The 27,087-nt window shown below is 42.4% G+C and overlaps 1 protein-coding gene across 4 annotated transcripts in view; it reads left to right on the forward strand.

The window, feature by feature from the left end:
- The first annotated feature begins 17,742 nt into the window (after positions 1-17,742).
- The window catches only part of LOC126868167 (discoidin domain-containing receptor 2), a 221,670-nt gene continuing 212,325 nt past the window's right edge, over positions 17,743-27,087 (forward strand). Inside the window, exons 1-2 of one of the 4 annotated variants that reach the window (XM_050623383.1) lie at positions 17,743-18,027; positions 18,376-18,775. The gene's annotated coding sequence lies outside the window, so the exon portion shown is untranslated. Of the gene's footprint in view, positions 18,776-27,087 lie in introns of all 4 variants that reach the window. The other 3 variants (XM_050623362.1, XM_050623373.1, XM_050623356.1) reach the window with 3 other exon arrangements.

Genomic DNA, 27,087 nt, shown 5'->3' on the forward strand with positions numbered 1-27,087 from the left:
AGCGGTAGATTTTGTTTGAATCAAACGGTGATCGATGACTCGGGCTTACATTGGGTTTAGGTGTGACACAGCATTTAGGAGAAACAGTGGTGGCAACGCATAAAACGCGAATACTCCTGAAGCGTTTATATGCAACATTGAAAATATGATGTATTTAATCGCTTTTCGTTTTCTTCTAAAAAGAATTCTGTTCTCACTGATTCTACATCATACGATTCTTGCTTGAATAACTTTGTATGTAAAATTCTGAAACAGCGATTATTACGCTTAAGCCTCGTTCGGATTAGTTAAGCGATTTGAAAGCAAAATGGCTTGACTAAGGTGAAGAAACGTAAGAATTTGACGGGATATTTTAATTCAAGTAAATGATAGGTTCACACTAGAAACATTTTTCCGATGGAAACACGCTTCTCGCAATTTCACGATACGTAGAATTCTACCAATCACAATTCCCCATAAGCAAAAATAAATATCCCACGGTAGAACAAGATTAACATTACTCAAACTAACCGCGTTTTCCGTTAGAGATAACGCGTTTTCATATCGAGTCGATCGAAGGGTGAAAGCGTGGGCGGAGAAGGGAGTCACAACGAGATTGAGTCCCCGCAATAATCCATCGCGAATTACGTACTCTGACGACGCTTCGTCGTCGACGTTAATCCAGAAAGGCCGACGTGATTGGCAGTGTCAGGCCGTGGGATGAAGCGCCGTGGCGCTGGCAACCGAAGCGCAAGGAGAGTAATTTGTATTCACGTTAGGTGTTGTCTCGCCACCTGGCAGCCCGGCCATCCCTTCTCGTCCTATCCGCCAGTCGCCCACACCTTTTCTCCCTCTCTTCCCTCTCCTTCTGCCATTCTCATCCTTCTCGTCCTTCTCATCTTGTCTCTGCCCCGACGCGCTGTCCGTCCCGCCAGCTTGACGTATGTCCCCATCGATCACTTTCCTCGCAACCCCCTTCTGGCTCGCGTTTCCACGTCCACCTTGCAGTGCGCAGCGCGCCGCGCCATTGAAATTCCAACCGGGTATAATAAGGTTTTATTGCTTTCGCGGCTGGGCTCGAAAACAAAAGGGAGAAGGTCGAAGGGTACCAAGCAAGATAGAGCGGGGGGCTGCTTGCAGAGGACCGACTTCCGAGAAGTTCCGTTCGGAAGATACGTAGTTACAACCGGGAGTCTCGTTAAATCACCAACGACTATTTAAGAGATGGATGTTTGCGTATTCGAAAATCCCGATTTTAAATCGGTAAACGGATCGTTAACTTGGAGATGGTCCTTCGTCTTTCGAGAAAGAAACGATAAACGAAGAGAAGTTCAAATTGTTAATGGAAACGGAAGAGTTCGTAACTCGAATCGTTGAACTTGGAACATTTGATGTTTTTTAGTAGTCTGTTATTTTTCTCGAAGTAAGTGTCACACGTGACGTGTCATTCGATGAAGCGAAATGGAGAAATATCCGTGCTTCGTATTTCGTTTCGCGCCGACGATAAAAGCGACGTATTAAATACGATCCTATTGTTCGTCAAATTCTATTCGATATCGTTATCGATCCGGGAGTTGAACTGGCTAATTCGTGCTGGAAGAAGCGGACGAGCGAGATCGATCGGAACGACGACGCGGAAATAATCGGCAAACAGGCAATATATCAGTAGGGTTTCGGACCGGATACGCGTCGTACGGACTTGTTAACCAAAAACAAATACGACTGGGGTAGGTTCTAACACGAGTCAAGGCCCATGGGATTATCCATCCCATCTCGTTTTCGTCGCGTCCCTGTCAACCACCATCTGGTCTTGCTTTTGACGATTTATTCTTATTGGATGTTTCCTTTCCTCTTTCCGCGAGGAAACATCGCGTAGTAATAAGAAGCAAAAGAAAAAAGAACGAAATCGCACGTACGTCGTCGTATTATGCAAACAGAAGCAAAAAGGAGCCGGGTCAAACAGAAAATACGTATTTCCATGCCGACAAGATAAGAGGTATGAAAGGGACGCTCTTCGTACGAGCTGGATAAAAATTTCTGTTGGGAACGTTGGGGAGATTTGCGGACTACGAGAGAGATATCGCGAAACGTACATTGAAAATTTGGTAAAAAGGATGCACATGTTCGTCGGAGTTGCAGGTGCGAAAATTTACAGGAAACGCGTCCGAATTCCCTGAGCCAACACGAAATCGCTCGTTCCCACAGGCATCGACCGTGTGTTTTCATAAGATACGAAAGAGAAAGTCAAAGCACGGCCCGTATCTCTCCCCATAGAGAACCGTAGCTACCGAAATAGATGGATATTAACAACGTTGCACGGTACTTCCTGGAATGTATACTTTCTCAAACAAGTAGAACGTCTTTTTCTTTTCCTTCTCTACTAACGGACACGGACGAATAGTGAATATTCCTTGTCGTGGAAGGGAACAAGATCTTAGAGAGAGAGGAGAGGTATCGTTTCTTGGCCACGGGTCAACATTTATCACATTCAGAGGTTCGCCACTCGTTGCGCGGTACAAGTGTACGTGGACGAAGGTATCCTTTGATCATCTTCCCATCTGGTGTAAAAGATTTAGACCGACCAGCCCATGCTCTTTCATCCCTGCATCGTTCTGTCTGCGAGGCGGGCTTTGCCTCCCTTTCTCGCTCTCTTAGCGAACCTCTCGCCGCCACGGCCGTTTGGGAATACAGCCATTATCCTCTCGACATACAGATGAAAGCGAAACCTGACCACGGAATGGATTTATCCGGGAAAATGCGGCATAAAGGGGGACGAAAGTTTTCCGCTAATGCTGCCGCAGACGTTACGCGACCGCGGTCTATTTTAAAAAATATCCCTCGGTATTTTAATCGCGCTACCTTCTACTTTGTAACTTCCTTCTCTTTTAGCGCGACGTACGTTTTTAAGCAACAGCTTGCGCGCACGCGATTTCTCTCTTTGCTCTTCTTCGCAAGTTTCCCACGAACCGAGGCGATCGTTTCATCGAACGGATATTCACCGCCCGATGAGATCCACGGATATCAAGGTACCCGCCGCTCTACTTCCATAAATTCATAAATCCACCGATTTTGTTTCACTGGCGTTACGTCTAGGTGTTACGTAAATGCATACATTACGATTTTGAATTCGCTCGTGGCAATGCGCGCCCGTATACGAGGGTAAAAGCGTGCGCGTAAGCTGCGGTAACCACGCTGTAACCTTGGCAATTTAGACGTAAATCGCATTCTCGGCACCGCGGAACTTTCGCATGGCGATATTGTTCTGACACTACGCAAACACACAACGAACGGAGCGCAATTCCGGTACGGGTGTAGCCAAGGCTATGAATTATGCAACCCCTATTGGTTGCCAGCACCCTCCGGTGGACTAGCACAATCCTCGTATTCCACTCTCGCCCTGCCCTCTCTCTCTCTGCCCTCTCATCTGCTGTCTCTTCCTTCCTATTTACCTGCCTCTCCCTCCCTCACCCGTAACAATTCCACTAAATGTACCTATTGTATCGACCAACTCCTTCCAATATCGCATTCGATGCCACAATTTCGTCGCGGTCCGTTAGCATTCCGGTCGACTGATTTTTTGATCGTTCGAGCAACGTTGCGTCACATGGTCCCGCTGTATCGAACAACACCTGTTTGCGAATTGCGTGTTATTACGTCGAGAATATCGATCCATCGACTGATTGGAAATGAGGCTATAATTGCGTGCAAAAATTTTACAAACTGAGCCGGTTTCGCAGCTTTACTTGGAATAATAGGGAATAAAAATATCTCGTTATTCGTTAGAATGTGTAGAATTCCATAATCCGTTCGTCCGTATTCATTATCGCGTGAATAAGCGGGAAACAGGCTGCAGTGGTCAGATTTTTCGGACCTTTAAAAACCGATCTATTGTAGAACACAGGGCGCGACACACGCGTGCGTATACGTTCTCGTGCTGCGAGCTAGACGTAGTATTTACGGCTAACAATAAATCCCTTTCAAAGGCACACGCAGCGAGTCCATTTAGCGTTTTCTTCCCGCTTACATACAACGAACGTAGTAATTACTCGTTAAGAGCACGGAGGTTCACAGAGGGAGAGAAAGCAGGCTTAAATTCTGCAATGCGTCATTTCGTTCGTGCCATTAAAACTGTTGAGATCAGCCTGGCAAAGTAAAGAGAGAGAGAAACAGCGAGAGAGAGAGAGAGAGAGAGAGAGAGAGAGAGGAAAGCAGATTGAGCAAGAGGGATGAAGAGAGGATGAAGAAGGAAAGCTAAGCGGAAAGAGACTCGTAGGAAAGCGAACTGGAGATTTCGACACAGAGTAAGACAGAGGGCGAGGGGGTGAACAGAGTAACGCGAGAAAGGATCTGAAAAAAGAGCGAGCTTTTCTCGATTCGCGACTGTGCTATGCAGTGGTAGCGTGGCATTTGAAACGCTTAAAAAAGAACGCGTCGTAAAAAGGACTGGATACTTTGATGCGGGTTGTACGTTTTATCTTGAAAAAAGGGGAGGTGCGAGGACCGAAGGGTGCTTTTCTCCCCGTTTTCCGTTCTGTCCTCTGGCGCTAAAGAGTCGCGGCTGCTATCTTCCTTCCGCAACGCCATTGCTAACGGGCTGCCGTTATCAATGGCCCTAGCCTAATGATTTTCAAGCGGACCAACCGCTTCGATCCTTCGCCACTAGACTGCCTGCAGACATCGTTCACCATCCAGTGGCCACGATGAATATTTAACGACAACATATAAAATATGATATGCAGCGTAAAATCGTGGCTAAATTGTTCACCCCTGGCAAACTCTCATTAATTTCAGCATCGTTCAATGATAATAATGTCCTCGTGCGAAGTGATTCATGAAATCGTCGTTGACGTTTATTTCTGCTTTATTTATTATCAGATCAAGGCACGGCTGGTTTACGATTAAATCGAAGTGTGGCTTAATTAGCCGGCTAAACGATCCTTTAATTCGAGGATAGAGGAGAAATCTTGATAGCGGTGTTCGGCTCGTCAACCGTGAATATGTTTCAACGATGAAGCTCATCCGGTGGTTTCGGATGATTAATGGATTATCTTTGGTTAAATGCATCGACTTGAGAAATACCAATCTGGAGGTACGAGAACTGGTCAGGAAATTTTGGTCAAAGTTCAATGAGCTGGTAACATTCTGACATATATAGGAATATTGTAGCATCCTGATTATCCTAAAGAGAAACGTAATCTTTTCGAAACAGACCTTCATTGAAATTATTCGCCTTTATGGAAATCACAGCGTAGTCAAACAACAATTTTTTTCAGCGTAAAACGCGTCGTGCGTTTACCTGCATATTTGTAGCTTACGCTTTACAACTGCGACATACATCTCGTAAAACGTGCTGGGGGCGTCGCTGACAACGATAAACGTAAACACGTTTTTGCGCGGGCCGCAAAAAGATGTAAAATAAATCTGTCCGCAGTAAGGAAGGCAGGGTATTTGGTAGACTTGCCTTTGGGTAGAATCAGTTTCTAGTATTTTAAAAAAGAAACAAAGGGAACGATATTTGCGATGCAGAATAGATTTATCATGGAATTCTACAAGGAATTTCCATTACAGGGAAGAAGCTTTTCACCGTCGATTGTCACAGATCGAAAGACTGGATATCGTTTATCGATTCCATTGCGCGACGATAAATTGATCTTCGACCACACCTCCGGCCAAGACGGATGATTTATATCGTTATTATTTCGCGGCGGGCATTAATAGTCTGGCAAACACGGTGGAAACATGTCAGACGCACGCGAAACAGCGAAATTCCACGGGGGGACGTGCACTTTTATTCGTCTGCTTCTTTTCCCTGTCGCGGATCGTTAATCATTCGCCTCGCAGCGAAGAAGGAACAACGCCGAAACAACGAGAGAGAAAAATAGAGCGCGATGAATGGAAAAAATAGTGAACCGAGCTGGGAATTTTTCAGTCAAGCGCTACATCACGTCGTGAAAAACACCACACGTAGTCCCACGGGGGTGTTCATGACGCTATTCAAATGTCTAGAACCTCGTACCTTGCCCAGGAAGATACATTTATAATAGCGGGCGCATTTAGCATGTCACTCGAAAATTATGTTCCATTCTGCGAGAAGAACGTAAATTAATTACGTACGTTCACGATCTGGATACTTGATTCCTTTTTTGCCACTTTATCTGGGTATGACATCCAGAAGCATTTTCTGAGCTATTTCTCGAACGACTTCATTTTATTTATCGTACACTAGCGAATATTTAATATCGCAGCAGACCAATATTTTAAACCATGCAACATGAAAAATTCATATAGGAATTACATAAGAATTTATGTAGTTTATATAACCTCCAATTTTACAGGAATTCACTTCTCGAAAACGTTCGATTTCTTATCGATCCCTAAGACAGTTTGTCAATGATCTGTCGACATTCGTTTTGATATTTCTCGCAATAGCTGTTGCCCTTGAATCCTTCGAGTTCCAACTCTACATTCAACTCCGCTGGAAGATACATATTGCGCCACTGTAATATTTTAATCTCTCAACCAATTCAAATATAGTTAGTCGCAGGAGCATCTGCAACCTTTCGAAGGACTTCTCAAGGCTGTTTACGGTAGCGCCGAGTCTTCCCTGTGAGGTACGATGAAAAGGTAGACTTTCATAAGAGGTGCTGATACAATTCCACTGTATGGTATGTACGACGTGTAGTCTCTCGGGTTACCCTGCGCTGGTGTACCGTTACTCGTGCGTGTGTGCGCGTATACATGTGTTCACATAGGCCCCGAAGAGCAAGGATCGATAACACCGGTCGCGAACGGGGTACATTAAGGCTATTTTACGAGTATAGGATATCTGGAAAGCAATACTCTATTCTTGAGGATCCTTTAGGTGGCGCGATCTTTACGGCATAGTATACATGCCTCCGACATTGTAGAGTTGACAGGAAAAGAGAGATACACCCCCGTGGCATGCTACGCTTCTTTGAGGTTGCGTACCCCCATAGTCATGGGGCGCGAGATTAATTCCATTTTTCCTTGAAGTGAACCGAAAGCAACTTGACTTACGCTTCTTGCAACAGTGGCTTAACTATTAATTAATGTTTGTCATGAACATTTTTGTCAGGGTTCTTAAAATTTGACGAATCTTTCTACGTTAAAAGTCCCTAGCCAGTAACTTGTCCGTAGTCAGTGTAATTTTAAAGAAGCGTCATTTTACAACATACGGTATGGATATTTTGAAAAACGAAAGAAAAACATTTTCATTCAGGCTGCTCGTCTTATTGTATGGTTGAAATGATTCGTAAAAATGAACGTATCTCGCGTTGTCATGATATTACGACACGCAGAATGGAACTTTCACTGCACGTTACTGAAATGTGCCACCTTGACATCTTATGAAAGGGTAATGAGACGTATTCACGAAGGGGCGGATCTCTAAAGTTTATATTCTTGTTCGTATAGCGGCTGATTTGTTCTATCCTGAAATCATTCCGTTTCACAATCATCCTTCGAATCGCGAAGATTTATTCGAGATTTATTCTAGGAAAACAAATATTTATTACCAATTATTTATTAGCCACGATATATCACGGATTATGGATAAATTTGATGATATTTGATCGTAAAGGGAAGATGGAATCGCAAGAAGCATCGATCGAGCGTGTCGATCGGGCATTTATACGTGTCGCTAATGAAAACCGACAGCAATATATCCTACTGTCGCGTCTTTGCTCTCCCGAGATCCTCCTTCTAATATTAAGGGACCATCCCGACTGCGTTAATTAGTAAACTCGCTGGCTGGCTCGGTTCTAGCGTTGCTAATGAGAATTTGAGTAATGACGGTGTTCTCGCGACTTGTCCTCTTCGTCTCTTGGCAAATTTGCCGATGTGCCAGTGTCAAGACCCACCGAGATCGATAGCTCCTTTGAGCGTATTTGCGGGAATATTGCTCCGGTTCTCGATAACCTATCTGATATTCCTCGGTACGACCACGCTCTACGCTGCCGATTTAAAATAGTTCATTGAACATATATTATAATACCTTTTGCGATTTACTTTTAGATTCTAGTATTCTAGAAATTCAGGATATTCACCAATCTGGATGTTAGCAGTTTAGTAGGAATATCGTTAAAAGATTGTAGCCTAGCTATATTAAAATAAGAGTTAAAAATAAAGATCTACGTTAAAAATGTGTGCTTAATGCAAAGTAAATACAAGATTTCTTATTACTGTAATATCTCATATGTTTATCTACATGTAATGAAAACACGTACACTTAATTGGATATTTGCAGCAATTACGACACTAAGGCAATTTCAAATGGTCTCCAGTGAATGGAACGAAACGTGACCGATGATAACTGTCGGTAGAAAGTAACCGAACCGCAAGAATAAGACATTATTAGCGATACTCTAATTCAACCGTGTGGTACCCGGTTATTTTCAACGAGTGAACCGTATCGAATGGGTTGGCACACGAAAAGTTTCCATTAATTACACGTACCGACTTACCCGCTGGCAGTGGAATCGTAAAAGACCGGCTGAGTAACCTATTTTTACCCTCGATCTGCATGCACCGAGAGAGATTTAAATATGCATCAGAATGATAATGAAAAAGCAGAGTTCTAAATCTCGTGGGATTCGTCTCGCTTTGTTTCGCTCTGGTTCTCTATGACTCCGATAAATTCAATCGACCTGCTTGCGCGTTTGTTGCTTGTTCCTTATCTCGAGGTAGCTTCGATTTGAAACACGTATACCGGCAGTCTTAAGGACGTCTCCGGTCCTTTGTATTCTTAGCTACTGAAGGGGGTTATCGACGAACAAATTGGGGTTGGAAGCTCGTGGATCGTGGCGCCACCCTGGTAAAAAGCGCTCAACTACGAGGGGATAGCTCGAAACAACCCTCCGTTGGTCTCGGTATTCGTTCACGTTTCTCGAGCCGACTGGTTGGTCGAGATACAGATTCGAGTCTGACTTCTACGTTCACCACTAGAGGGAGCATGTGCTTTGTAAAGCAAGCAAACTATTGTTATTTTCTCTTTTGTTTGTTATATTTTGATATTGATATCGTTTCCTTATTTATAACGTTCCTTATATAACGTTTCATTATTTACATTCATATATTAATTGAAAGAGAATACTGAAAGGTTTTACGTGTTTTTGACAAGAAGTTTTATATAATATGAATTTCATCGGAATAAAGGCCCCGGAAATTGTCGGCTCAAATTCCATTGTTTTTTAATTTCAAGACAAAAAGGGGAAAACAAATATCCGATAATATAAACGTTTCACAAACGCACACACATTTTAAACCATAGCACCTCGAAGCTGATAAACACTTCGAAAAAGGTTGCTCGTTCTTCATGTGGTACTTTATCACAGTTCAGACACTAATACCCGCCATATCTCTTAATGAAAAGTGAAATGTCTTTGGAAGCCGGTCTTGCCTCCCCAGCCTATGTAAGACCAACCTAAAACTCGAACCAGAGAAAACGGTTCTCGCCTTTGTCGAGTGTTCTTTTTGGCAAGGAACCTTCTCGCGTGCTGCACCGCGACGAGAGAGAAAGTCGAATGGAAAATTATTTACGACTTATTCATACCGCGGGCCAGACTCAGAAGGGAGGGTTGCGCGTTAAAAGTTCCAGCAATATATCGCGCCTTCCTTATTGTCTATGCAAATCCTTGCCCCAACTCTGTTAAAAATACCCCCTTGTATCTGAACTCCCACCCTCTTGAGCTCGCCCGTTTTGCCGGCTCTCGTCTCGACGGAGAACGTCGACGGGAAGAAAAAGGGGGTTGGAAAGGCAAACGGAGGGAACAAGGGGGGAAAATAGAAGAAGCAGACACGAAGGAGAAGAGCTTCGATATACCCGCCTACGTCGTGGCTCCAATCTTATTTTTCCACGAGGCGCCGCCTCCTTTAATTTATCTGAATTTAAATTTAACGAGAAATACCGGGGCTATAACGGGGTGGGGGTGGAAAATCGGTGGTCGACTGCCGCGGGAGCTGCTTCGATTACTCCACGGCATCTGCGCCCGAAAGCTCCGGCAAAGCTCGGGACTCAAGGTCGCTAACTAGTCCCTATATTTCTCGAGCTTTAAATATTTCGCGGATTTCGCAGCAAAAGGACCAATCTCTTAAGTAGCTGCGACCTGATTTAGTAGACGGCGAAGTTCGCGGCTACCTAAAGTTTGCGCAGTCCTTAATGACGCCCTTTCCGATATTACGGAAGTATTATCGAGATTCCATTTTGCCAGATGCGAAGAGCGGATTAAATGTATCTTATCGGCGAACGGTTTGCACACGGGACCATGATCGCGTTGCAGGTGCCCGTCTAGTACGAGTCGATACCCGGTACGCTGTCATTAAGGCGTCGCCTAATTTGCCTCTGAAAACTTTCGACACGATTACCACTGACATGAGAAGTGGCGGGTGAAGCATATGGTTAAAGGACGGGGAAGCTTCAGTTATTACGTAAGTACGAGGCGAGTATTCCATTAATCAAGTTAGACGCGACTTCGCAACCAACTTGTTAGCAGGATGACGACCGGGTGACGAAAGAAAGAGATAAATTGAAATGGTGGAAGAGAGCGTTTAACATTTTATGTAGCGGGTGGTAAGTTTAACGCGTAAAATGATTATTCGTAGTTAAAGTGATGCGTACTTCAGTACTCCGCCTTATAATTTTAATAAAGATCTTCCATCATTATTAATAAAAGAGGAGCGGTGAAAGCCTTACAATGTATAAAGTCGAGCGGTAAAAATGTTAATCCGAGGGGGTGACGACATGGAAACGCTTAGCCGGTTTATGTTACAACGATTTAACGAAAGATTGTAGGTACGAGATTGAATTTGAGACGAAATATCGCTTCATTCGGTTGACAAGTATTAAAAAACGAAAGAAACGTGGGTAAATTCGTTTTACGTTTTACGGTTTCCGGCGTCTCGTGACTTAACCGCATTTGATCAAAGCTGTAGCTCGTCCGCGACTTGTACATCGTGACATCAGCCCGTTCTTTAAGATCTTCGCAGCATCGGGTGCAGCTTATGCATAAATATACATGCTAAAATTGTGTACACTAAATTTCGTCCTTTTGTGGAAGCGAAGGCTTGACGAAGCTCGACGAGGCTCGATCTTCCAGGCTTTGGTCGAAGAAGCGGACAGAGCATACGCGAAAAGGAGTGGCAGACAGAATTCAGTTTTGAAAGAGGTCACCACCCTATAAGAAGAAGGGTAGTGCAACCGCCGCGCTGCCCTGAAATATGGCGTTTCTGCATTTAGCTTTCGAATGCCTTTCGAGCAGCCTCGTTATCTTTGTCAAAGGGGATCTCTGGAACGCGGAACAAAAGGAAAGTGCGGCTGGCACGAAGGGTGGTGCGCAGAAAGAGCGGAGAATAATTTATTCTAACGAAGAACCGCAATTAACAAAATGTCGCTCCTTTTTAAACGACGGCTATCTTTTTCAAAATCGTTCGAGTTGCTTTCATCATTTTCGCGAGAAACTCGACGGACTGGGCGAAGTAAATTTTAATGAACAACGAACATTAACAAGCCGCCCGTCTTTCTACTTTGAACATTTATTTTGCAAGTAAGAATAATCATAAAAATAACTGTAAAATTATAGGAGAAAATGTTCAAACTGCTAGATACTATTATTATCATGTATGTATAGTATATATTTATGTATTATGCGTTATTTTGTATGCATATCTTCGAAGCTGATTATCCGTACGAAAGCAAACATTGGAACGCGATCACCGATTGCGTCTATATATTCTTACATAAGTAACATTCCCATGCGAATAAAATAAGCTACATCATCGGAGTGTTCCGCCTCGCCTCCTCAAATCTCGTCTAGTCTTCGATAAAGCCTAAGGGTACCACGTTTCAAGGGAAAATCCTTATTTGTTCGGCGTTTTGCTTAATGGGAGATCCATCTTTTCCCTTCAGGAGGGATTTACGAAAGCCTTATGGGAAAGTATGCGATGTGCCAGTACTCGTAGCGATGAAGATTAAACGAACCTTTTGAAGGATTTATACCATAAAAAAAAAGAAGGTAGCAAAGAAATGAAGTTCCCCGATCTACGATAATGACATTGCAACTTTGTTCTCGATATTTCGCGTACGCATCTATTTGTGAGTTCGCGTTGTTATAAATATCGTTAAACGTGTAATGTATGTGCCGCTTATAGGAGGACATTTTTTATGGGCATTAAATTCGCGTTTTACCCTCGCGAAACGCGGGTATTTATATTCATTGTTTAATATTTATGATCGAGGTCACGCGTAAAATAGCTTGACATAAACGAAACGGGACGAAGTCATGGTGTTTTCCATGGGGAACGATATCGAAAAACAATTGCTGGTGATAAATAAGAAAAATTGATTCGACGGAAGGGAGATGGCTAACGCCTACGTACTCGATTTCCCCCTGTTACCAAGACGTATATCCCACCACAACCCTACGATATCGAAAACCATACAATATTTACGCTTTCGCCAGCAAACGCATAAATATTTCAGGAACAGCGGCCCTTTAACCGCGACGCTCGCGAAACAGACCTCTCCCCTTCGATTGATCGTATATTACCTTTATTCTGCTATACCAACCGATATAAAGTCAGAAAAGTAATGCAAAGTATCTCTTTTTCGCGATATTCAATTAAATGGAAATTCTCTATGGATATTCATGAATATAGACGCGGAGTATCTAAAAATTAGAAAGATCTACAGAGGAAAGGCGGTTAAAATTCCAGCGAGTTCTTTGACCGATAAAAAATATGGTGACGAAGTAATTAACTATGTCATAAAGAGAATTTCTGTGGGTTAACTGGAGTATCATTTTTGTCCCCTTGAGTCCAAGGAAATATTCATATGGAGCCATAGGTTTTGCGAATGTACGTGATTTCGATATCATCGCGAAGATTATTATGGATCTGTAAGTTTGAACGACCTTCGAGACATCGATAGCGACAACTCCTATGCCGTGGAGTCCGAGTTCAGCAACAGTGACAACATCCAGATTATAGGAACCGATAGCAGTAACATAGCCTAGGGTCGTAGCAATCGATGAAGATGACCCTCACTTGAAATCAGTAGCATGGACATTAAGGTCGTGAAAGTCAACGACATACTCGACTATTCGATTCGATCTTTATTTCGCGATCTTTATTTTGGTAGCTACACTAAAAACTTACAACTTCTTCTATAAAAGGTAATCAGTATTTGTGTCAATGTTTGGCGTCCTTCCCGGTAGTTCTAGATTTATCAATAAAATATTAAAACGATAAAAAGTCCCCAGTAGCACTCAAATACCTACTTGCAAAAACATTACGGTCAATTAAAGTAAAAGAATGTTCAACGACTGGAGTGGTACTTTTTCAGCTAAGATAGAAGTAATGGGAAATGAGAAAAATAGCGAACTGCTGCTTCTATGCAATGTCCCCGGCCGTCTGACTAATTGGTAATTAGGCGACGCGCAATTAATCATACCTCTTAACCCCCTTCTTTCCTTTCCCGGTCGAGCCAACCGAGAATCTCGAGTCGAGGAGCTTGAATGTTTAGGTCTATTCAGCTTGGCCATTCGTTAATGAAGTCGCGTGTCGGGACGCCAAGTTCATTTCCCTCTGAATGCGACGAGTCCGAGAATCATAATTACTGTATTCTGTACGCATATCCCTGCTGATGCGAAACGTGCACACGCCCACTCGGCTCCGCCCGGAATCTCGATTAAACCCATGGCCAAACGATACTGGAATCACCAGCACTCACGAGCATGTGATCGTGACCACGAATATTCTGTTTACCAGCGTGTCCAAATTCTAGTCCTTTCATTAAGCTTCTGTTTTATAGTTTAACGTTATCACGTCAGACTATCTTCCATATTCCATGCAGTTAAATTAAATCAATTAAACAATTTCATATGGAATTATTAAACGTTCCAAAGTCTCCACGTTACAGGTACCTATTACATTTTTTCATATATGATTCTTTTTTTATCTCATCGTTCCTTTTGCTTTTTGATTATAATAGTCAAACGTATTCCATAATTGTCTTCTTTCGGTACGTAATTTATGCTTATCGCGTACCAGCTTCACAGACTTCCTTTGATCTTTTCGATAGATCGATTTCAATGCAACGACGCACGGAATGCCAATCAATCGCACGACCCATTTGGATATGGCGTCGCGGTCAGCTGTTCTATGAATTCTCTTTTATCCGTCGAAAACTGAGCTATGTCACACGAATCGGCATTGGCGCACGACCACACGGGTGTTAGCGCATCGACGTTCGCCAATGTGGACGGAGCCGTGTTCGCGCATACACACCAGTGAGAAACCGCAGGTCGTAGAAATATATGTACCTTCGGTGGAGGGGTGATTGTATAACATGATCAGCACCCGGTGCACGCCTATAACGTTTTGATTATAGGGCACTCGCATTTGACTCCGTTAAACCTGATGCCGGGATTTGGCTGCAACTCGTGCCGACTTCGAATCGAACCAATCATCGCCAGCTCGTGATATCGAAGTCGCAATGTTCACGCTCGGTTTAAACCGCTTACACTAACGAATACGTTATACACGTTGTATTAAGATGCCGTTAAGGTTGAGTAACGAGGCAATCGATATATTGCCAGCCGGATCGTTGATAATCGAGGCGTCTCCATTTAGCTTCCCCCCCGTCTGATTGCAAAGTTTATTTTACCGTTTAACCCGCGTAAGAAGTTTCATCGTGTTCCATTTATGTCAACGATGATTGCGTTTTAATATAGATCAACGATATACGATCTTCGTTCGATTTTTTTGACCGAAGGTTGGTCAAACGTTAATTCGAAATGCCGAGTTCGGTACAAGCCACGACACGCTTTATCCGTGTGCTTTGTTCGTTTAATACAGTTCCGCGGATGATATACGCCGACTTCGTGCGCAGGTAAATAATCTGGCACAAAGAATCTTACGATCCTATGTGTTCCAAACGTCTTTCACGCGCAATTATTTATACCGATGATGGAGTTCTCGAGGAAAAGTACCGTTGGAAAATAACGCACGACATTTCTCTGCATCGCTTCACAATCGGTGCAGTGGTATCGAACTTAATTGTAGCTGTCGATCCGGCCGCGCACGTTGGATTTAATTCGAGCGTGAGCTACCTAAAGCGGTGCACAACCGAGCAGCTAATCAACGTGCCGTTCTCCCTCTGTATTTACAGTACTGTCGATTCCTTCTCAGCCTCGATATTCCTGCTCGTATGCAGCTTTGTATCTCACGTTATGTAGACACAGAACGTAAATATCCTGTTCAGGTATTTGTACACTTTGCGATGCATTTATCGTTTCCTGGCTGGTCTGTGACTTCACTCGATTGTAACCGCTGTCACGTGTACGTGACCCATTTACTTCAGTTTGTTTTTTAACCCAACAAAACTGATACGTGGACTTTTGACGGACACGAACAGCCGTTCAATCAGTGAACACGTCGATGTAATTATTGTGTAATATCGGCTCTTGCTCGTTATTTAAGAAGCACGCAAAAGTAATTCGCCTGTGGTGTTCTCGCGCGTGAAAAGCAAAAACCTGGATAATAGCATTACACATACGCAAAAAATAAATGGAGTTGGATGTTATCGACATAAAATACATTCTTGCTGGAACTGGAGATATTTCCAGAGCTGCTTTACAGTACATATTACGAACGATTTCAAAATGGGTATAGAAACGTTGAAGTAGAAAACTATTCAACCTAAACTCTTTAATTATATTTCGTTACGACGTTTTACATTGCTAGCCAATCAACTAACTACGATTAAATAGATTTCTCTTTATAATAATAGGATCAGATCGGGGTGGAATTGAGGAAAACGGTAAACGTTACATAATGGAAAAATACTCGGGAATATATTATGTAACAGGTATTATCTCTAAGATTCAAGCAACATGTAATAGAGAATCGTTCGCGCTATTATCAATCACACTTCTAAGAATATCGATCGTTCGACTATGTCATGGGTCAACAACGACCCACGCAGAGAACATTCAATCACGTCGTATAGCGCGTTTCCGGATTACATTATTAAAACAGAATATCGTAGAATTTGCACGCACAAGTGTTGTGCGAGTCAACAAGAGGATTTCCTCAACAAGCGGATCCCTCGAGATTTCGCCGCCGCGATTTCCAGTTGCTCAGCTTTTCTACTTTTAAGCGACGCGTAGATAAGAACGATAGGATTAGATTTACCACCGGATGCAAACCATTTCACGTAACCTACGTCGTGAAAAAACTGAACGGAAAGCGATAAACAACGCGTCACGCCGCGTTTTAAGACATCAAACCGATCGTGTGTTAGGAAAGATATACTACAACGTTCGCCAAATGGATTATTGGCCGCCCGACGTGAGCAGTAAAAAGAAATAGAGAACAAAATGAGAGAAAGATTGAAACGCATGGCCGCTGGCCATGGTACCAGAAAACGTTTACAAAGAAACAGAAAAGATGGTAATTGAATTTTGTTGATTGCAAAACGCGAAATCGAAACGACGATGCTCTAATAACGATCAGCCCAATAAAACCGAGGTATGTAACGTGCAAACGCAAACGATCCTGTCACGACAATTGCAATTGTCACGTGAAATGAGAATAGCGTGTCTCCGTGCTATTCTCTCTGCCCTTCTCCGCGTGTTTAATCACTCTTGGCCCGCGTATCCTTTCAAAGGATGATAATACGTGCTCGAAAACTAACAGTCAGACAACCATTAATTTTAATCCTCCAGCGAATCGTTCGTTTGAACTACGATCTCGGCGCGATCTCTCCTTCTCTCACAACAGACTCAAAGAACACTATGAGCATGTATAGTTCTATGCCATGTTCAGGCATCGAGGAGCATAGCAAGATTGAGAAAAAACTCATGATTCCATTCGCGAGCAAAACAAAATTATAGGAATCCATCAATGTCTGCCGGTCATGCCGGCACGTTTGCCAACTGTAAATACAAAGCGAGAAAGGAACGTAAAAGAAACCACGTGGTTAGACTATAGACGCAGAGGATGTTAAATTGTGGCAATTAACTCGATACGTCGTCTTTTTTGACTATGGTCAAAGAAAACAAGTGTTTCAGTGTACGTCGAAGATAAAAGGATAATGTACGCTTGCTATCGGATAATGTAATTTACGTAATTAGTTGAGTCAAGCAGCTTGTAAAGAGAAATCTCGGAATTTAAGATACGTTTGGAGCAAGCACAATTTACTTTCGAAACACGTGTGTATAAATATTATTTTAAAGGGGTTCCATCTTAATTTCATAATTTAATTATCCTACTAATACGTTGGCAGAATACAATAAATTCCAACTTGAGAGATTGAAATATTTTTGCTAGCAATATTTATGTAACAGTATTTATAGTAATATTTGTCCTATTTTTGTTTCCTTATTGAAATCTTAGGACGCTCACGTATTTTTACAATAAATCACAAATCACGACAGAAACATATTAGGGAAACGTCGTGTATCAGAAACAATATGAATGCATCCATCTTGCGAATCCATTCTCTGATAAATGGGGCCGGTGGACAAAAAGACGCCGTGCTGATTTTGATATGTTATTAAAAAAGGTAGGGAGGGAGGAAATATATCAGATAAGACGAAAGAAAGGGTGAATGGGCGAGCATGTGGTCAATTCTTGGGTGTCGGGTAGTTGCGCAGAGGACAACCCTGATTGGTCCGTCGCCGCCGGTCGGCTGACGCGGCTTGTGGCTTTCGGCTCGACGAGCTTGCCTCGACTCGCTCAGTCGCACTCGAACCGCGCATCGGTGAGGGTGCTGTGTCGCCCTCTCTCGGCACCTTCTCCTTTCGGTGTATGCGTGTGTGCGTACTTACGGGAGCGGTTGCCACGCGAGTCGTACCACGTTGTCCTCTACGTTTTTTTTTCTCGTTTCGATTCGCGCTCGACTGGGACAGTCAATTACGAAGAATTATTAAATAACCGAACTTTCAAGGTGAAAACAGTACGAAATCCTATACATCAGGCGATACGTATCTTAACGGTTTTTTTGTGTTCCTTGTTTACCTTCGACAGTCGGTAAGAAAGTAAAACAACTCGTAAATGTGCGACAGAATAACATTTGAATTTTATATATTGGCACTATTGTTTCACATCGTTAGTGTTATCGTTTGAAATTTTCATGCCGACCGTTTGTAAATTTTGATAGTACATTGTACTGGTATGTTCTCTGATTTTACGTGTTGCGTGGTTTAGAACGGAAAATTTAAAGTAGTTTAACGAATGTAATTGGCAATTTCATTTTAAATTGGACGGATGGTTGAATGCAGTCATATATGAGGTGTCAACAACTTTAACGACATAAACTGTCAACATACTCACCGTGCGCTCCATCTTGAAATCGGGTAACGATTCGACTTTTGCCAGATGATTATTCGAGCTCGTGCTTTCGATCGCCAGTTGTTTTCTTTTCGGCCACTCGAGTTCGACGATCCTTTAAAAGGATATCGGACGCCATTGAATGTTCGGTACTGTTCCCAGTCGGCGCGAGGACACAGTGAATAGTCGGTGCGCGCGTGTTTGTCGTCGTCGTGCAGTTCGTACTCACGGGAGTACGGGGAGTGCGGGAAATAGATCGTCTTCGGCGTAATCTGGCGTTGACGTGACCTAGCCTAACGTAACTTTTGTTTGGGACATCGGTCGCCTCCATTCCATCATCTATCCTACTGTTTCATCCATTCGGTGGTCTCGTGTGTGTGCCTATCTTTTCTGGAGTTGTGTACGACTACATCGAACTACAGCGGGACTGACCTCATACGTTTTTCTGGTACGTAATGCGTTATATTTATTTATTATGGCAGTTTGTCGCACCGATTTATGAATAGGTGTCATGGTTGCACAACCTAAGTTTCGATACCATTTCGAACGATCGTGGTATTTATCTAACAGTTCTCTCTCAGTATAATAACGATTTTATGGAAATTAATGTGTTGTTTTAATTAGAATTTCACAATGAACTGTTCGTGTTATCACCTTACTTGTTTGTTTAGAACTTCTCGATACGGAAAGTACATATTACATGTTTCACGAAATGAGACGCCATTTTGATAAGCTTATATTACTTCGATATTTTGCGATACATCGCACGGTGAAAAATTTATGAACGCGTTTCAAAGCGAAATTAAAAAGCAAAATATTGGCATGCTCGGGCGTTTTTGTAAATTTGTTCGTATTTTTTTAGGTTGTATCCGCTCTCGAAGATAGTTTTTAATCGAAATACGATATAACCGTCGGATTTATGTCGCGGATACGGTATTTCAGAGAACACGAAAATTGGATTTCAATTTCGCTCGCAATATCTTCCTGTTCAAAAATTGTTGATTCGAATTGAATATAGAAGAGACGTTCGTTCTCGTCGCAATATTTTCCAGGCTTCTAATATCTATGTCGACATTGCGCGCATAAATAATTTTCGCCGTTACCAATATTGGAAAACGTTCCTTCGATACCATAAAACACATACCGGGATTATAATTCATTCCCGCTAATATTCAAATTTTCCTCATGCTGATACGTTTGTATTTTGTAATCAGCTATAATTACCGTGCCTTATAAAATACGCGATAAAAATTATTTTCCATCAGTCTCATAAATATATAGATAGAAATATTAATTAACAACATATTACATTTCAAAGCAATATTATAATTTAGGTTTTAGGAATTGATAATAGATATAAAAAAATTATCCTATAATTTACTTTGTTTTAATATGGTAGTTTTGAGTGGTACATTCAGTTAACTTTCTTAATAACATTTAGGACCAACATTATCTCGTGTAAAATTGCAAAAAACGTATGAAACATCTGTTCGCTAACGGATTCATTAATTTTGCTAGTTTCGATTTTCAAACGCTCCTCAAACGGAATAGTAAATAACGTTAAACATAAGAGGACTGCGACGCGCTCGGCCGTCCACGAATTTTTCATTTTACTTGAAAATTCATAACACGAGTCTCGTTTCGTTAAGCGTGTCGTGCCCTCTTCCGAGCGTGTCCCGTTGCAAAGAGTTGCTTCGCCGCAGAAATAATATTCGCTTTGGTGAGTTCAAAGCTTTGCCAAACCGCGGCTAGCAGCGGAGCCTGTTGGCACATGGTGCTGAAAATAGGCGGACACCAGCGGTGGTATTGCATCTTTCATCACGGGCCCGTTTGGAACTGCTGTTCCAGTATCTAGAACCGTGATTAGAGAAAAGAAAAAAAAAAAAGGAAAACACGAGGACGGGGTGGTGGGCGCTAATTGGTTAATGCCCGCCATTACGAGGTTTACAACGGAGCTGCTAAAGGGAATTAAAAATAGCTGGCCTCCACTCGAGTGCACTGGCCAAGAGGACACTTTTCGTTCTTTTATTACCTCCTTATTCATCGTTTTCATCGGTGCTGCCGTTAATCGAGAATGCGCAAAACATTTCGAGCAGAGGTCGTTTCGTGGAACTAAATTTCACTCTCGTCTCTTAATTTTCACGTAAACTCGTTTCGTTTTGGTAAAGTTTGAATCCCGCCAATCCTGTTTTACTTCCCTTCATTTCGATTCCCCGTCGTTATACGTTTGCCTTCTGCTTGTTTGTTGAATTCCTTCTTTCCCTTTCAGCCTAATACTCTCGTACATGGAAATCAATGGAATTTCTCTACTTTTTGTTCCTCCGCCTTTTTCCTCCGTCTTCCAAGCTGTCGCTCTTGTTCGGTTTCGCTTTGTTGCTCGGTCACGCGCATTCTCGGTATTCATTTCCACGAGCACGCAGAATCGTCAGCAGCTTCTCGTCGATCGGACAATCACGCTAAGGTCGCGAAAACACTTCGTAACAACGTTCTTATCGCGTTTCATGACTCGCGACCTCGTGGCACGTAATCCGGTGATTAGGGCTAGTCGAATGTTTCACTCGCTGCTCGAACACGAACCGATCTGGTTCAACATTTTCTGGTTCCTTTAAACAAACAAGAACCGTGTACGGGCTTCTTGTCGATCCGTCTCTTACCACGACATTTCCTCCCCACCAGGGTTTTATTGAAATCGTATTTATTGAAATGCCGTTGACGTTTTGCAATCTGTAAAATCATTCTGTTTGATTTCACGGACGATATCAACGCATTGTTTAATTCCGTTCTACGCGATTTAATCAGCATCATGGTTTATTAATTAAATTACGCGTTTTATCGCAATCTGCACAAGTTTAATTGCTAAATGACGTTGGCAAGGTTTTGGCTATTTTGGTGAATGAAAATTCATGTAATATGATAAGCGGTCACTTTGTCCTGTTTCGGGAGCACTAGTTACGTATGTTTCATCCATTTCATGGATTTGTACATTCCATAAGAGAAATTCTTTTTACGATATGCGTATGCGAATGAAGGAATTGAGGAAATGTAGGAATCGAGATGCTTTCTATGGAACAGTACCTGTAGGAATGTTGTATACGAGTATAGTATAGGAAACGTCGAACTTTTTTCTCTCTAGTCTTTTTATCGATAATCTGCGTACACGTAAGGATACGCGCATAAATGCAGAGCTCCCTGGCATTCGTAATAGCGAAAGTATGAGAAATTGAAAGATTCCAGATAGCGGGGGTTAGAGTTCTCCAGTGACGTGCAAGTCCACGGAGTCACGTGAGGTCGAGTGACTTACACCATCGTCCTTACTACACAGAAATACACTTACGCGCTGCGACATTCATTTTCTGCTATCGTGAGTTGTACCTAGGCGGCAGGCGAGTCGCAAGATTGAAAAATTCCAGATAAAAATGTTACATTGCATTTTCCACACTCTCGAACGCTTTTGAGCAACGAGTATACAGCGAGTATACAGCCCGACCGTGTACATGGATGGGGTCTTATTTTATATCTTTTTTGCTCAGTTTTGCGTAATAAAAGCAGCTACTTCCATGTTTATTTATTATTTAATAAAGTTATAGTCTTTCTAACACTTGGAATAATTTGAAAATATTAATAAAATATAGTAGAAAATTTCGGGAAGATATTTTTGATAGATTCTAGACGAATAGATATAATTTCTATAAAAAGAGAGATATTTCGTGAAAGATATGTTTTAGCTAGTCGACGAACGTAAACGAGTTTTGCAACGTTAAATTTTCACAAAAGCTAATGTCTTTCTTAATTAGCGTCAATTATTTTGATAAAAGATCAGACGATCTTCAATGTAAAAGAGACACTCCTAATTATTATTTCGTTAATCTTTTATATATTTCAAATTACGATAAGCATTACGAAGCATTCTCTAACTCTGCTTTCTAGTTAGTTTGCGGAAGGTATGAGGATCTCGCATAGCATTATATTTGTGCAACCTTTTTATAGGAAGAAACTTTGATATTTCTTTTACAAGACTATTTCTTTTCCGAATTCGAATGTATCCAGCAATTTAAAAGTTATACTTTGAAGATTCGTAACTTTGATATCGCTAAAGATAATTGGATCGAAGGTTATAGTGCGAAATGTAGGAATTCCGAAACGAATTTCGGGCTGATCGTTCAATTACATTTTTTTCCCGATTGAAATTTACTATGCCGTCTTATTCTTTCGATAGAAGACGAGTCAAATGATAAACGATTGTAATTTTTACTGCCGCTAAACAATTAGTCGCAATTACAATTCACTTTGACAGCTAATTGGTATCAATGGTTTATAAAATCCAAATTCGTCGTAGATATATTATTATGTAATTCACTGTGTTTTGTTTCGTTAAGTTACATTTATTTGTGACAAGATCTGCTCTTAATCACCAGATCGGTACGTGTCTTCCTTTAATTCTTTCCCAGACCTTATTAAAACTAAGCATCCGTCAAGCGGCGCAATAACGCGTCGAACGATTTCGTGTTCATTGTGTATTTAAGGGTCCATAAAGTAGCAATGTCGCGAAAATTTGTCTCGGCGTGCGAGAGGGCGTCAGATGGCTGGTAGCGAAATTTGCATAAAGGGATTGCGACGAGGGACGTTCTCGTTTTCGTTTTTGGGGTTTTCGCCACGCGGTATCCTCGCCCGTTTCGTTCCACGAACGCCACGAAAATGCAAACGAACACAGAACGTACCATTTTCTCACGTAATTGGTTTCAAGCGAAATGAGACGATTTTCATTGCATCGTCCCCTATCTTGTATCTTGTCGCGATCGTATCGCGAAAATGGCAGTCGTTTCACATTCCCCCACTTTCTTTGCTCTACACGTACAAATTTTCGATATTATACAACGGCGGCTGTTAAAATACGCGAGTCATCGATTCGACGTAATTGAACTACCATTCACGAGCTGACAATAATATTTAGCCACCCAGACAGGCTCGACTGCCGAGACCACTTTGTCGTTCCCGAACTAAACTCCGGCAGTGTCGTTCCTCACATGGTAATAGCGCAAGTTCACGACGAGATTCGATAGCGTTTAGTTACCTGGTGTACAGGGTGGAAAGACTGCTCGCGGTCGCTGCCATTAACACATACACGAGGGCCCCTCGTGTGGAGGAAGACGGCGGTGCATTTATGGACGGTCGCACAGGATGCAGTGACAAGCAGCGTACGTTTCAGTCGGCGGCAGCACTTAAAATTTCCATTTACTCGTTGCACGCAGCCGTTCGTATTGACGTACGCTTAGGTACGTTTTCGAGAGGGTTTCGCGGACGAACGACGAAGAACGCAGCAGCCCCCTCGGTCGTCGAAGTCACTGCACCCGTCCTCCGCCGTTGGAACAAGCTTGGAAAAAGACGATGTTTAACGCGAAAATGTTTTGAAGCATAATGGCAACACTTGACCGAAATACCGGGCGGGGAGTGGAAAGAAGCGTTCTCAAAGGCGGCGATACCAGCAGCAGACTTCTTGCATTTGCGCGTGAAACACATACGACAGAGAACGGACCAGAAAGTATAAAGCAGCGGATAAAAGCGTAATTTCGAAGACGCATCAGGAATTCTCTGTGCGAGGTAGACGTCTTTGTGGATGGATATGTGTTCGGTCGTTATGCAGAAATGTCTCCAAGGAGTCTCCGTAGAGATCACTTGGCGTCACTGTGAAAGGAAACACGATCGAATAAAAGTTCATCGTTTAGGAAGAGGTATTTCTTCGTTTTTCCTTCGTAAACTTTTTAGAGACGCTTCGTAGAAAATTGGAAGATACTTGGTAATCATGCGCTTGGTTCTCGCGCGTGTATCAAAGAATCGAGGCGAATGCGATAGTCGCTTCAGGATCGATAGAAATTGGGAACGCTTGAAGCCTGTGCGTTAACTCCATGATGCTCAGCTCGTTGTCCGGGATCGATTCTCGTTACAAGGGGAATTGCTGATAGCAGGGAAAAGAGTTCGGATACTTTGTACGATAATACATTAGGTCTCTTTTGTATTCTACGACGCAAATAGAACGATTCCCTTTTACCGATGACATCCCACTTTCCATCGAAGATAGACATTCTCCTTGATTTATAAATCATCGAACACATCGAATCGTCTTTGAAAGGCGGTAAAGCATTTAGAATTCAACGTTCGTGTCTGGCTCGTGCCTAAAAAAAGAACTTGAAGAACTTGAACGCAAAACTACATATATGTTTCCTCCCGTTGCACGCGTTTCGCGCCAATACCTATCCAATATTCTGGCAGACGTTATTGAAAATTTGCGTAAAAAACAACACAGGATAGGGGGACGATGTAGCAGCAGCTCCTGTATTTAACTTTCGAATAAGGACGCTCATCTCTTCGTATCCTTCAAGTATTTCGGTAACAGCGTCGTTGACCATTCGGAGTTCAACTTGGAATCTGCAAAATTGTAAACATCTAGAAACAACGCCAATACCTTCGTTGCCTCCTTCGTTTGGAAGCTCGATTTGGAAACAGAGGCCTGTGAAAATAGAAGAGAGAAGAAACTAATGTTGAAATTAAGAGCATCTTTAGGAGATCTTTTGCTAGCTTGTGAACGAGCTCGGTGGGACATTGGTCCGTGGAATTTCAACATATCCGACATACCTGGACAATTTAGTTTTTACACGGAACGAGATGGAAGGTGGCACGGTTGAAATCGACGTGAAGCTCTGCATTACTGCGCCATCGGTGCGATCTGCGTATCAGGAACGCAATTACACCACGTGCAGAATGCAATTATTGGAATTCAATTAATGAGAGCTGTCGGATTCCGTGCCAGATTCACCAAGCAGGAACAAGAAACTAATGATAATTAGGTGTATGTGGGTGAAAAAAATTGAGCCAGATAGTCGAGATTCCGACGTTCCTGTTAAGGATGTTCCTTGGAGATCGAAAGGATAACTTTTCCGTGAAAGTTCGATACGCCTGTGTTAACGCTTCGGCACGTCGCACCTGTTTCAGAAATTGATGCTTCTACGAGACTCCCGTGGGACAAGACGTGTGGAGTTCTCTTAAATAAGGGATCGAGCTCAGACACGGCAACTTGGAAATTGCGGCCGTGACGTGGTTGCGGTGATCCCTCACGTGCGATCACGATCACCCCTTGGATAAACAGCTATCCCCTTTGTCTTTCGTTCGTCTTTGCGTTTTCCCTGTTCCGGTTGCTTACCAAAGTCGCAAAGACAGCCTCTTTCCAGGATTTTGATATCTAATACCTGTTGAAATTGAGCCACGTAATTGCTCGCCTTCGGCTTCATTTCACCTCTAGAATGAATAATTTAAACGTCGAGTGAGATAATTAAATTTGGTGGAATGTATTTATATAAATTTATTGAACGTCAAGGTACCTTTATAAAAAGATTATTTCATTAATAGAAGAATTTCATTTCCTTCGCTTCGTGTATTTAGTATACTTCATTTATTAAAATGTCTTAACAAACCAATTATTCTTGTAACTGGGACATTTACAAGGGCAGTCAAAATATGGTACAAAGGATTTCGCGCGACGTAAATGGTTTTACAGCTACCAAGTCGGTGGCTGTTCAAAGTGCGATGCTCGACAAAGGCTGTGAACACGGACAGAATGTAATTACCGCGCGAAGTGTACCCGTTTCCCCTTTTTCATTTTAGTTACAACGATACAATGCGTAGTGCAAAAATTACCTACGCGGCCTGAGCCACGTTTCGGAGCTTTATCGCGTTTTAACGTCACCGCGTTGGGCCAATATTAAGCGCGATATAAACGGCGAGTCGTGCTCAATTTGCTAGACGAGGTGAAAATGAGACTAAAAAACGTGCCGTGGGCTTTACTGAGAGTTTTCGGCCGTCGCAGAGTTACCCCTCGCTGTGTTTTATTTTTTCACGACGGACATGCCGTATCAGCATGGAAAGTGGAGCAGGTTACAGCGTTTGTGGTTCATATGTAGGCTAGATATTTTCGTGTCTTTGCAACTATGCCGCGTTGTATTTTCTTCGTTCAACTACCCCATCCATCCCTTTTCTCCATTATCTATCTCTTACTCTCTCTCACTTTTTCCCCTTTAATCTTGTCTTTTTTCCCGACCCAACCCGGGGACAGGCGAATATTTTACGCGACTGATATTGCGGGACAGGCACCGGTACCACCGCTACAAATGATAACGTGAAAACGTTTTGCCGAGATTCCTCTTCTCTTTCACGGTTGACTGCGGGTGAAAAATATAGAGAGCTCGCTCGAACCACATTATCTCGGAGTGCGCGTTGATATTGATACTATGTTGCGTGAAAACCAGTAGGAAATTTCAGCACTGCTGGAAAAATGAATTTGTGACATAGTACCGTTAAGTACATGTAGCTCAATGTATTTTCGATCGGTCGAAACTCGACCGCGATTTGACGCGATCTTTCAAACACAATGTACTATCCAACAACTGCATATTGGTTGGATAGTATACGTGTCATTTTATTCGTGTACACGTGTTGTTAATGATAATATCAGGACGTTAAATGATATAACACTTCATCGGATAAATGGAGGTGATAAAGTCGGGGTTACATTGCGGGTGACTGACATTTTAATTCAATTAGGATTCGTACGCGAGCTTCCGTAGATTTCATTTATTAAGTATTTTACGAGGAACTAGGACAGCGCGAGCTCTTCTCTAATTTATTGTGTTCGGAGAAACGAAAATTTTTCTTTTTCCTTAGAACAGTTTAGTCGGTCATTCGGAGAGGTTTCACGTTTTAATTCTAGAA

Source organism: Bombus huntii, chromosome 1, assembly GCF_024542735.1.
Source record: "Bombus huntii isolate Logan2020A chromosome 1, iyBomHunt1.1, whole genome shotgun sequence".
NCBI classification, from domain to species: Eukaryota; Metazoa; Arthropoda; class Insecta; order Hymenoptera; family Apidae; genus Bombus; species Bombus huntii.